Raw genomic sequence first — 14,634 nt, 5'->3', positions numbered from 1 at the left:
CCCGTCCATCCGTTAACACGATAACTTGTGCAAGTATTGAGATATCTTCACCAAATACGGTATACGTTTGGCTTATCTGGGCCCAGAATAGATTAGTACTGAAAATGAGCGAAATCGGTCGATAATTACGCCCACTTTTTCGATATCGAAAAATTTGAAAAATGGTAAAATTAGATAATTCAAAAACGAATACCGCTAAGCTAATGAAGTTTGGTAAGTGGATTGGTTTTATAACGCAAAACATAATTTCATTATCGGCTTCGTGGACGATATCGCATTAGTAATCACGGCCAAGCACCTAGGCGAAATATGTGCCAAATCGATTGAAAACATAGCGATTGTTCAATCGTGGCTTACGGAAAATGTACTGCAGCTGGCGGAACAAAAAACAGAGGCTGTACTCATATCAAGTAGGAAGAGGGTGGGTCAGGTCACTATAAGAATTGGCCGCCATGACATCGACACGCTGCCTGCAATAAAATACTTGGGGGTTGTGGTAGACAGGAGGTTGTAATTCAAAACCCACTTAGCGTATGCCAATGAAAAGGTAGCAAAAACCGTCGCAGCATTATCTGGGATAATGATAAATACAAGAGGACCAAAATAACGACGGCGCCAACTTCTTGCTAGCATTGTAAAAAGCCAAATACTTTACGGGGCTCCTGTTTGGCATCAGGCTACGGAGTATAAATCATACTTCCGCTGGGTAAAGTCAACCTACCGCCTGTGTGCGCTATGCGTCTGTAGCGCCTTTAAAACTGTCTCTGACGACGCAGCACTAATCATCGCAGGAATGTGTCCTTGCAAACGTCAAGCTGTATAGTTTGTTTTGTATCTGTGCTCTTGTCTTTTTTGATAAACAAATTGTTTAATATTGTTAAAGATAGTTTTATTGTTGACATAAGTAGTGAAGTGAATTCATTGAGTGTGCTAATTAAAGAAATTCAATTAATTTCAGTTGTTTTAGTTAAATATTTAATATAAAAACTAATTTTTCATTAATTTGCATATACACACACTTATTTACATACAATTGATTTGCCGAGTGTTTTCTGCATTGCATTGTGTTGTTGCTGTTGATAGGCATCAGTTTTAATAGTGTAATTGTTTTTATTTTTGATTTTGCGCGCACACTTCATTTCTCTTTCTTAGTGTCACAGCTGTTTGCGCGGTTTGTTCAGTGTTATCACAGTGCATCTCAAACTGCTCATACAGTGCATCCAAACTGTTTTATTTTTTATTTTTTCTATATAACCCGCTGTGCTATTTTTCAATTAATCAACTTACTCTCACTATTTTATTAATTTCTTTTTTCTGTCTCTTAATTTTTATTAAAATGTCTTGCCTATATGCGAACTGCTTGATAAAAAGTGATTCCCATCCCTTCGTGTCATGCTGGCTTTGCGACAGGCTCGCCCATATGAAATGTGCCGGTTTGTCAGCAAGAGTGGTTGACGCTCTCTACGATAGTGATAAGGGAGTTCGTTGGGCTTGTTTGAAATGTAGACCAACTGAGATTGATCTTTTCAAAGTTTTCAAACAGGCTCGTGATGGGTTCTCTGAAATTGGCAGCGAAATTGACGCACTGTCCAAGAAATTCATCCGGTATGAAAACTTATTTAAGTCTTTCAAATATCCGGATGACTTAACTAACGTAAACCAACATAGAAATTGTAATGCCTCCTCAAGTGCTCCGACACTCAATGCTGTTGCTGAAGTTCCTCCACCCGTAGTTACAGCACCCCCAACTATCGAATTAATAAATCTGGCATCTCCAAATCCCTTACCAGCTCAGCCATCTTCATCCAAGGTTTCTTTAACAAAACCTAAAAAATATTCTGCAAAAGATAATCAAGATCCACAAAACCCTTCTACGGAATCCGAACCGCCGTCTAACAATCTTATTGTTGTCCCTATTAAAAAATCTGTTTTTGTGTCAAGATTTGATAAAGACACCACAGAAGAGGACCTAAAGTCGTACATCATCGCTAAGCTTAAATTTGAATACGTGACAGTTCGAAAATTCAATTTTAACTATCCTAGGGATATTTCGTCTTTTAGGATTGATGTATCCGCACAACATTTTGATACTATATTAAATAATTCTTTTTGGCCGCCCGGTGCTTTTGTGCGGGAATTCGAGCGTAGGCGTAATACTAATATTTCAAATCTTGCTACACTTCCACATAACAATATTGCATCAAAAAACTGAATGTTAAATCGGTCCTAAATTTGTTTTATCAAAATGTTAGAGGTTTAAACACTAAACTAACTGAATTGTATTTGAAATCGTTTAACTGCAATTACAACATTATCGCTTTAACTGAAACTTGGCTAAAACCTCATGTATTTAATTCAGAGATTCTTTGCCATGATTACCAAATATACAGAAATGACCGCTTGAACAGAATCGGAGGTGGAGTTTTGCTTGCGGTACATTCTTCTGTACCTTCAGCTGAGGTTAATTTACCCATTATTGATTCTACAGAATTCAAATGCATTAGAATCAATCTCGGAATGGGTTGTGTCTATATCGCGGTCTGCTATATCCCACCATCTTCTGATCCTTCGGTGTATATGGATCATATTTCCCTGCTCAAAATTGTTAATTCATTGATGAAGCCCATTGATTCGATGATAGTCCTGGGTGACTTTAATATCCCGCATGTATTATGGACCATATCTGATCAGAATATTGCACCTATTTCTTCTAACCTGTCCAACAACGAATTTTTAGCCGAAATAACTGAACTTTGCCTTAAACAGATAAATATAATTCCTAACATGTTCGGGAGGACCCTTGATTTGGTATTTGTCGATGATACTTCAAAATATACTCTAAGCCGGGGTGAACCTCTTACTGTACCTGAAGACCCTTACCATCCTTCCCTGGAAATAGCATACGAATTCGAAAGAAATTCTCCGAGTAGCATTGCTACTAAATACGACTCTAGTTTCAGATTTCAATTCACGAAGGCTAATTTTAGTAAACTTAATCAAACTTTATCTACAGTGGCTTGGCCCAAATATGGTGTTGATATTGACAAAAATGTTTCTGACTTTTATACCACCATTTACGGTATTTTGGAAAAACACGTACCTAAGCGAAAACGTGTGTCTACCGAATCAGTCCAAATATGGTTCACTAAGTCCTTAAAAAACAGAAAATCTCGCTTCTTCAAATTATACAAAAGGTCGGGCTCTCACTCCGATTACTTGCATTACTCTATTTTGCGTCATAAATATTTTGAATTAAACAAAAAGTGCTATAATACGTACATCTGTAAGATGAAAAGGAAAATAACTTGCAATCCGAAAGCTTTCTATAATTTCGTGAACTCTAAACGTAGGGTTAAAGGGTTTCCCTCTGCTTTAAAATATCAGGGTGATTTGTCTAGCGACGATCAAGATATTGCTAACTTCTTTGCACAATTTTTCAAGTCCAACTATTCCAATGAATTTAATACTTTTTCAAATGAATATCCATTTCAGCTTAACTCACTTAACACCATTAATATTCCAGAAATATATCCGGATGAAGTTTTTTCATATTTAACGTCTTTGAAAGAATCTTACAAGTACGGTCCTGATTTAATTCCCACTTGAAAAAATGCGCTGAGCACATTTATCAGCCTCTAACTGATTTATTCAATATGTCCCTAAAAAGTGGAGTCTTTCCTTCTGCTTGGAAGGAATCTTTTCTCATACCCCTTCACAAAAGTGGTAGTAGGTCGTGTGTAGAGAACTAGCGAGGAATAGCAAAGTTGTCGGCTATCCCAAAGTTGTTTGAAGCTATCGTTACCAATCAGCTAACATTTTCCATTTCTACTTTGATTGCAGAACCGCACCACGGATTCTGTAAAGGCAAATCTACCATTACTAATCTACTTGAATTCACAACTCATGTTTCTAAGGGATTTAGAGAAAATCTTCACACAGATGTTATTTATACTGATTTCAGTAAAGCATTTGACAAAGTATCCCACTCCTTACTTATCTACAAGCTGGATCGGCTTGGCTTCCAACCTGGTCTCACCCAGTGGATCTCGTCGTATCTCTGCGGTCGAACGCAAAAAGTTATTTTTAAAAATACTTTTTCAAATGTCATCGATGTTCCCTCTGGCGTCCCACAAGGCAGCCACCTTGGTCCAATTCTGTTCTTGCTATTTATTAATGATATCTGTACCACTATAAAATATTCCAAAATTTTAATGTATGCTGATGATGTAAAACTTTTTAGGTCTTATGCGTCTATCGAAGAACGTCCCTTGCTTCAAGGGGATTTAAACTGCCTAGTTACTTGGTGCAACGTAAATTCAATGCCGCTGAACCTCAATAAATGCAAATTCATGTGCCTATCTCGAAGATCTTTGTCAGCAGCCTCTTACGTAATTAATAATTTTTGTCTTCTATCAGTAAACTATTTTGAGGACTTGGGAGTCACGATAGATGCTAAACTTAGTTTCAACCTTCATATTAATGCTACTGTCAATAAGGCTAGAGGTGTTCTTTCATACGTGAAACGGTGGTCCAAAGAATTTAGTGACCCTTATGTAACTAAAGCCCTTTTCATCACCTTAGTTAGACCGATACTAGAATACGGATCAATAGTCTGGAATCCACAATATCGAGTTCATGCAGATAGACTTGAATCAATACAAAAGCAATTTCTACTTTTCTCTTTAAGGAATTTTCAGTGGGACTCTGCGTATAATCTTCCACCTTATACTAGTCGGTTAAAGCTTATCAATCTTCCAACTCTTGCAAGTCGTAGAGAAATGCTAGGCGTTATATTTATGGCTAAACTCCTGAATGGACTGATTTCTAGTCCAATTCTTTTGAACGAAGTAAATTTTAACGTCCCATCACGGGTGTCAAGACATTACAAACCTCTTCTTTTGAGGCAGTGTAGAACTAATTTCGAACTAAATGAATCTTTTCGGTGTTTGTGTCATGATTTTAACACTCATTCTAATTCATTTGATATAACGGATTCACTTTTTACCATAAAGAAAACTGTCTTATCCTATCTTAACTCTTAACAAAAAAAAAAAAAAAAAATCAAATAAATGTAGTATATATATGTATAATTTCTATGTAATTTCTAACTGTTATGTATAGTACTCAGCTGATGATTTTTATTCTGTAGCTGAGCAGTTTTAGATCTCGACGCTTAACAAACCTCCGCCTATCAACAACTCGGCAATAACAAATCCGTGCGTCATGCGGATGCGCCCCTCGCGCCGGTCGGGCGGGCTTTGGAGGGTTTAATCCGTTGGGTATTATTATTATTATTATTATTATTATTATTATTATTATTATTATTATTATAGACATATTAGCAAAAGAAGCAGCGGCGGATCAAAACTCACGTGATGGAGCACGAGAGCTAAGCGTGCAGAACTGGCAGCTCAGGTGGAATGCCTCAACAAAGGGACGCTGGATACACCGATGTATCCCAGATATTAATATATGGATATATAGAAAGCACGGCGAGGTAGATTTCTACCTCACACAGTTAGTGAGTGGTCACGGATGCTTTAAGGAATATTTGCACCGATTCAATCAGGAGCCTAATAACATATGGTACACGGCATGCGTTGTAATAGTGGAAATAATGAAGTGTCTACGAAGTCTGGAAAGGCTCCGGCGCAGCAGCGAATATTGAACATTCTAGTTTTATGGGTGGAGAACAAACTGCTGAGCACGTATTGGATGCAAGGCCTCGGTACAATTAGCGGCGTCAGAATGATAAAATAAGAAAAGACCGGAATATATGTAGGTAATGTAATAGTAAACCAGGCAACAGAGACAAGGCCTCTTCAACCGTTCGAATACTGCCGCAGGTGAAGAAATAAAACATGGATTGGAGACACGGCCTCCTCAACCGTGTGACCAGAAGCAGTCGACATATACGTAACGACAAACCTACGTATTGGAGACAAGGCCTCTCCAACTGTAGCAACAACGAGTAGGAGTGTAAAGGTCTCACATGTAATCAGGGTTTGCACACAGATTGGAGACAAGGCCTCTCCAACCGGTGGAAGTACGAGAAAAGGCGTCGATACGTATTGTGGGAGAAAAAATAAACCTATTAAAATTAAAGGAAAACAAGTAAGTACGGGACTGTCTTCGGCTGTGCCGAAGACTTCATACTTTTCATGAATGGGGCTGAACAATAATCTTATCCCATTCGTAACCTCCAAATAATCGGCTGTATAACATAAAAATATATAGTGAACAGATGTAGATACCTAAGCGATTTTTAAGATAAATATCAAATAAACAAGTAAGGAAGGTTAAGTTCGGGTGTAACCGAACATTACATACTCAGTTGAGAGCTATGGTGACAACATAAGGAAAAATAACCATGTAGGAAAATGAACCGAGGGAAACCCTGGAATGTGTTTGTATGACATGTGTATCAAATGAAAGGCATTAAAGAGTATTTTATGAGGGAGTTGGCCATAGTTCTATAGGTGGACGCCATTTAGGGATATCGCCATAAAGGTGGATCAGGGTTGACTCTAGAATTTGTTTGTACGATATGGGTATCAAACGAAAGGTGTTAATGAGTATTTTTAAAAGGGAGTGGGCCTTCGTTCTATAGGTGGTCGCCTTTCGAGATATCCCCATAAATGTGGACCAGGGGTGACTCTAGACTTTGTTTGTACGATATGGGTATCAAACGAAAGGTGTTAATGAGTATTTTTAAAAGGGAGTGGGCCTTCGTTCTATAGGTGGTCGCCTTTCGAGATATCCCCATAAATGTGGACCAGGGGTGACTCTAGAATATGTTTGTACGATATTGGTATCAAATTAAAGGTATTAATGAGAGCTTTAAAAGGGAGTGGTGGTAGTTGTATATGTGAAGGCGTTTTCCAGATATCGACCAAAATGTGGACCAGGGTGACCCAGAACATCATCTGTTGGATACCGCTAATTTATTTATATATGTAATACCTGCAAGATTTCAAGGGTTTTTTATTTCGCCCTGCAGAACTTTTTCATTTTCTTCTACTTAATATGGTAGGTGTCACAACGATTTTACAAAGTTTTTTCCAAAGTTATATTTCGCGTCAATAAACCAATCCAATTACCATGTTTCATCCCTTTTTTCGTATTCGGTATAGAATTATGGCATTTTTTTCATTTTTCGTAATTTTCGATATCGAAAAAGTGGGCGTGGTCATAGTCGGATTTCGTTCATTTTTTATACCAAAATAAAGTGAGTTCAGATAAGTACGTGAACTAAGTTCAGTAAAGATATGTCGATTTTTGCTCAAGTTATCGTGTTAACGGCCATGCGGAAGGACAGACGGATGACTGTGTATAAAAACTGGGCGTGGCTTCAACCGATTTCGCCCATTTTCACAGAAAACAGTTAGCGTCATAAAATCTACCAAAAGGATTGGTAAATTTTTGTTCGACTTATGGCATTAAAAGTATCCTAGACAAATTAAATGAAAAAGGGCGGAGTTACGCCCATTTTGAAATTTTCTTTTATTTTTGTATTTTGTTGCACCATATCATTACTGGAGTTGAATGTTGACATAATTTACTTATATACTGTAAAGATATTACATTTTTTGTTAAAATTTTATTTAAAAAAAAATTTTTTTAAAAGTGGGCGTGGTCCTTATCCGATTTTGCTAATTTTTATTAAGCGTACATATAGTAATAGGAGTAACGTGCCTACCAAATTTCATCATGATATCTTCAACGACTGCCAAATTACAGCTTGCAAAACTTTTAAAATATCTTCTTTTAAAAGTGGGCGGTGCCACGCCCTTTGTTCAAAATTTTTCTAATTTTCTATTTTGCGTCATAAGGTCAACGCACCTACCAAGTTTCATCGCTTTATCCGTCTTTGGTAATGAATTATCGCACTTTTTCGGTTTTTCGAAATTTTCGATATCGAAAAAGTGGGCGTGGTTATAGTCCGATATCATTCATTTTAAATAGCGATCTGAGATGAGTGCTCAGGAACCTACATACCAAATTTCATCAAGATACCTCAAAATTTAATCAAGTTATCGTGTTAACGGACGGACGGACATGGCTCAATCAAATTTTTTTTCGATCCTGATTATTTTGATATATGGAATTCTATATCTATCTCGATTCCTTTATACCTGTACAACCAACCGTTATCCAATCAAAGTTAATATACTCTGTGAGCTCTGCTCAACTGAGTATAAAAATAGGTAGGTACTTTGTGTAAGGATGCAAAATTTCACGTTTTTTGTGGTCTGCATGTAACACCTATAAATACAAATCACGTATTTCAACAATATATGACGTAAGCGTAAGTATTTGATGAAATTTGATGAAATTTTAAACTTCTAGCCGCAAAAAAGGGGCAAAAATGCAGTTTATATGGGGTATATAATATATATACCACCGATCCCTATGATTTTTTCAGACAACAATATATGCTATATACGTCAGCATTCGTTGAAATGTGAAGCCTCTAGCTCTTAAATTGGGGCAGTAATTACGAAAAGTTTCTTATCTGAACAATCGGTTGTGGGGGATATATGCTATATATATGACCGTTCTTATCCAATTTTTCATACAACAATAATTGCAATATACGAAAGTATATGGTGAATTTTGAAAAAAAAAACAAAAAACCCCTACAATACAAGTAGTCGAACGCACAAACATGCCACCAGCACTGTATGCACAGTGTTAATGTATGCTTGGAAATATTTGTAGAAGTGGTATGTGTCAAGCACATTGACGTAGTAAGCAGGGCGTTCCAGTCCCAGCTTTAACTATACCGCGGTAATATCAAAGTAACATAAGTAACATAAAGCAACGTGACCCTGACAGACGTAGAGCGTAGTGCTCAACCTACCTCCCAGCGGAATACTTGACGGTAGTACCGGGGGTTAAATGGTACTCAGACGGTAGAAGGTTTAGTGCGGTTAAAGTGCCACAGTGACTATGAGGCTTTCGATGTTTCCTCCTCGTAAAAAAAGGCTCGTATTTGTGTTCACGTGTGTTTCACTAAAAAACAAAAAACATCGTAAATTTTATTAGTTCTAGCAATGACATTGGACGTCGCATGTTTGACATTGACAACTCGGAATGCCGTTTGAAATGTGCGCTCGTGCAATGCATTGCACGCAATAGAGCAATTCAATTGATTGTATGCATTTGTGGACACCCACATGTATATATACATATGTATATAAAAATATCTAACTGTTTTGTCAATTATGTGCATTAATCATTTTGTTTTCTATACCCAGCTGTACATGTACACAGGGTATTTATAACTTTGATTGGATAACGGTTGGTTGTACAGATATAAAGGAATCGAGATAGATATTGACTTTCATATCTATAAATCTTCAATACCGAAAAAAGATTTGATTAAGCCATGTCCGTCCGTCCGTTAACGCGAAAACTTGTGCAAGTATTGAGATATCTTCACCAAATTCGGTATACGTTCGGCTTATCTGGGCTCAGAATAGATTGGTATTGAAAATGAGCGAAATCGGACGATAATTACGCCCACTTTTTCGATATTGAAAATTTAGAACAATGGAAAAAATTATATAATTCAAAAACGAATACCGCAAAGCTAGTGAAAATTGATAGATGGATACGCTTTATGACGCCAATTATTAATTAAAACAAATTTTGGAATATGGGCGTGGCACTACCCACATGTAGAAGAAGAAAATTTGTAAGTTTAACAAGTCGTAAATCAAAAGCAGTTAATGAAATTACATTTAAATTTGACAGAGGCACTATCCATTATATGAACTGTGTGAAGATAATTAAAATCGGTTAGAGACCACGCCCACTTTTCCTAAAGGTCTAACCCTAACAAAGTTTGCAATTACTCTATGTGATTTAACTATATTTGACTGATATTCTACATCAGTAGCGGTATGTTTGAGCTAAGAACAAAATTTAAACAAATTTTGAAAATTGGCGTGACCCACCCTTTTTTTAATTACTCTTTCCAAAATACTTTTAATGCCATAAGTCGTACAAAAATCTCCCAAACCGAACGAAATTTGGCATAAACATTTTTTTCATAGCTACAACTGTTAAACTGCATCTTTATCCGCTCAAGTTCATTTGTGTTAGTCTCTGCATCATTTTTGCTTCATTTGGTCGATAATGAGTTTAGGATAGAACCATAGACATACATATGTATTATTTGGCAGCCTTATAACACTATTAACTACACAAAGCAAACAACAACAGCGTTTCAAGTCCACAGCTGTGTATGTTTTCTTCGGTTTCACCCGAACTTGGACTTTCTTATTTGTTTTATTGGCATTGGTTTGCGCATTAAAAATCCAGACATGCAAACAAATTTATATACCTAATTGAGTTTACATATGTACGTACATATTTACATATTTGCCTTAGTATATATACATATATTTGCTTGGATATATCTTCAAATATACTAGCAGACCCGGCAGACGTTTTTCTGCTATATCTTTGACCTAGCTGCATAACTTCTAAGAAGTGTTTACCTTTTATTCCCCCTGCCCCCTCTCTTCCACTTTTTTTTATCTTTTCATTCACTCCTCTCTCTGCGTCTCTTTCTCTTTAAAAGAGAAGCTCTGCCTTAATCTCTTCGGAGGTATATCGCGTATTGCATTTATTTATTTTTTTTTAACTGGAGGAAAACAGCTTAAATTTATTTTAAGAAAATAATCTCGTTTATCACAAAATTTTAAAATATAAGCAATCTCTAGAAAGAAACGGGAAGAAAGAAATACACATCCTGGGTCCCCGCCCCTTTGGGAATTTTTCGACCATATGCGTGTGCGGCAAAACAACTGAAATTTCGAATCTTGTTGTCTTGAAGAAGTACGTACACGAGGCCCACCTGTACAAGAGCAGGTTTCAAGTGGCCATCGCTAAATCCGCCACTTCAATTACACCTATTTGGGCTAAGAGTTCCGTGACAGTTGTCTGGGATATTGACATGCCCTGAAACATAAATAGATGATTCTAATTTTTAAATAATTCTTTGCAATAGCAGGCGCGGTGATGCCAATTTGGATTGCACCACAGGCGGAGTTCAAATCTTTCATTTCCACTTGGCTATCTTATATTCTCTAATCGCAGTATCACTGGATATAATCCCTTCACTGCATTGTATAGTATTCACTGCTTGCTTAATGGACGCGACTCCTGTGTGTTTGGTCAGCTTGATCTTCCGTAGCTTGTAAGCATGCTGGAGTGCCCGACGTCAGGGAGTTCATAGCCCATATCACAAAACCTAATCACGAAGCCGGAATCGCAGTCACCTCGCATGCTGTATCCATCGGATGTTTGTCTATGTTTGTCTTGAAAGAAGAGCTGCTTCTTCCACCACTCGTGTGTGCTTGTACACTTGAATCCCTTTGTTACACAGTGTTTCATATTGATTGCATACCTGCGTGCATAAGAACTTACATAGTATAAATATATTTGCACTAACTGTGACATTGGTAGACAATCAAAATTACTCATACGTCATGTTGTCCTTGAACTTTAATGTGTATATTCAGAACTAAGTAGTTGACATTTGTTTTGGGCTCACTTCTGGTCTGGCCGTGCATATGTTAATGCGTTGCCGTTTTTGCTATATATATATATACAAACGCACGCACATACCTATTTCATTCATTCATATTTTATTTTAATTTTTTTTGTTTGTTTTTATTTGGCTACACATATGGAAATGCAATCAAACGCATAAGAAACTAAACAAAACAAATACGAACCGGTCGATTCTGCACTTACATATATACGTATTCATATACATATGTATTTGTGTATGCGTGTATTTAGCGGCAAACAGCTTGCCACCCCTGCAAAAGCACCAAGTGTGCTAACATTCATAGCCGTCCAGTGAAGTAGGCAAGCAAGAGGGGTCAAGTGACCCTATATTCGGGAAATATTCTAATTGCAATTAAGGTAGGTTGTTTAGATTGTGCTGCTATTTTTCTATTACCTTTACTTTAGTTTCGTTTCATGTTTTCCGCGAATTTCAATACATAATGGGGTAATCTTGCAATAGATTTTTAGTATCCTCGCGTGAAGCTAAAATCTTAAGACTTGGAACTTACCTCAAAAACCCGATGAAAATTTTAATGAGGAAAAAAATGTCGGTCGCTGGCGCAGGGAACGTGAAAATTAAAAAACCCGTCCAAATTTGGAAGTTTTGCGAGCAAGTAACTTCCTGGTGAGACAGAGACTTAAAACTTTGAGCATTGAGGGAACGAACCAGGATAATGAGTAGTTAGAGGAAGCACAGGTACGACGAGAACAAAAATTCGGAAAGTTTCTTGGAGGGAGATTTGGTACTGTTATACAACCCTCACCGGCGGAAAGGTGTTCCATCAAAATTTCGGTGCAGTTGGGAAGGCCCGTACAAAGTTGTGAACAAGATCAGTGATACCATCTACCGCATACAAACCATTGAGAAATCACGAAATAGAAGGGTGATTAATTTGCAGATGCTAGCAGCGTTTAGATCAGGAAATTCGGGACGATCAGACTTAGGTGGAGGGCAGTGTGACGAATATTAGCAACACTAAGGGATACTATCATCTCTAAGCCGATACTAAGCAGTCACTTGTATTTATATAAACAAATCAATCATTATGTATACACATATGTACACGCACGCAGCGGAGAGATACTCACAAAAGTATGCATCCATCAGCAAAGTAGCTCTCACATATACACATGCATCTATCTGAGATACTCACAAAAGTATGTAATCATCGGTGGAAGTATTATTCACATATACATATACAAGCGAACGAGGAAACCGAAGAGTATAAAAGCAGCACAATCTGAGGCATGAGGAATTCAGTTTGTTTTAAACACGTTATCAGTTGCGAAGTGAAGTTTAATTGTGAAGTACTTTCAAAGCAGTCTAATAAAAACCATTATGTAATACAGAATATTGGAGTGCTTTATTCAACAGTTTAGCGATACGAACGTAAGCAGAAGTTTGCAAATAAGCGGAGTTCCCCGAGGTTCATTACAATAGCTTAGAGTAGCATTTTGTTATAATATTCTGTATGAGAAATTCTTCTAAATGAGGCACGGATCGAGATATTTAGAAATATTTAAAAAGTTCATTAAGAGCATGTGGAGTCATTCGATCGAATTTAAAGTAACTTCTATGCATCGGCCGCAAGGTAAGTGTCCTGGAACGACAAGTAATCTCTGTTCAGTCAGGAAATGCTCATTTAGGTCGACCTTCTCGTCTCATTTGGGTCGCGCTCCTTTTAATTTTTCCTACGAATTGGCGGGATGGGACCTGCATGCTTTACACCGACTCCGGACGGCATCTGTATGGCAGATGAATTTCCACTGGGAAGCTTGTTATGGCGGAAATAATCTCGGAATGTTTGCCAACTCCCTGCCGAGGGGCGACACCGTTTATAAAAACTTTATTCTAATTGCAAAAACTTGTTTCTAAATGTTCGATGTTGCTTTGTCCGTGAGTTGAACACAGGACCTTCTGTGTGGTAGGCGGAGCATGCTAAAACTGTACCACGGCGCCCGCCGCTAATTTAGAAATCAACAATTTCCACATCCTCCCCTGTAACCTTGTGCACCAGTGGATATTGTCCTGATATCAGGGTACTTCTCGCTGGAGATAATTGCAATATCGTTGGCAATTTTATTGCCCACCATGATCTGTGGCATTCTAATTTATAAGCAGACAGCAGGGGTGAGGAGTTTGTGGAGCAAACAGAGGTCACGGCGTTCTGCATGTTAAAAGGGGACGCCCCCACACTTATGGTAATAGCTCGCAAGGCATCTCCATCGCGTCAAAAAGGGGAAAATAAAACAAAAAATTGAGCGGTCTCTTGTGATATGGATAACTCGCCGGTAATTTTAAACGTTTTTCTCCTACATTTTTTTTATTAAATTGCAAATTGGTGAATGGTAAATCAATTTTGGAGCATGATGGCTGCAATTGTCAAACATTTCGTCTACCATGCAAACCTCTTGTGATTGAAACATGGTGCAGTATTTATTGGGTGAGGTTAGGTTGAACTGGCCGGTCCGTGGGGACCTCACTTAGAGTGAATGAGTATATAGTGTTACCAGAAATTTGTTAAACAACAAAATGAATAACCCTATCAAAAACCTATGTTGTAAAATAACTCTATCCTAGTGGCAAATATCCGAAGCATTGTAGTGCCTATGCCGCTTGCTGTTCTATATCTGATAGCTTTATCACTCTTAATAGCTTGGCAAGCTCGTGCCCTACGAGCGCAAAACGTGCTCCATGGTTTCCTCCTCCAATCCGCACATCCTACATCTACTATCAATGTTCAGGCCTAATTTAAAAGCATGTGACGCCAGAAGGTATTGTCCAATCAGAATATCCGTCATGAGCAACTTGAAGCAACTTTGTTAGTCTAAGGTGTTAGACCTACACATGATCTTCGACACTTTACAGTCCCGTGCTTGGGCTCACGCCTTTCCCGCTTGGTCGATCATGTGCAACTTTCGTCTTCTCTTAATCTCACCCAATCTGATTGGGACGTCTACGGAGCAAGCTTCGAGGGATGCTCCCTTTTTTAGGAGGTAGCCGTTTTCATTCCCATCTATTCCTATATATGCCCTACGATCAAATAT

Source organism: Eurosta solidaginis, chromosome 5, assembly GCF_040869045.1.
Source record: "Eurosta solidaginis isolate ZX-2024a chromosome 5, ASM4086904v1, whole genome shotgun sequence".
Taxonomy (NCBI): Eukaryota; Metazoa; Arthropoda; class Insecta; order Diptera; family Tephritidae; genus Eurosta; species Eurosta solidaginis.
Note: the sequence above shows the minus strand (reverse complement) of the source record.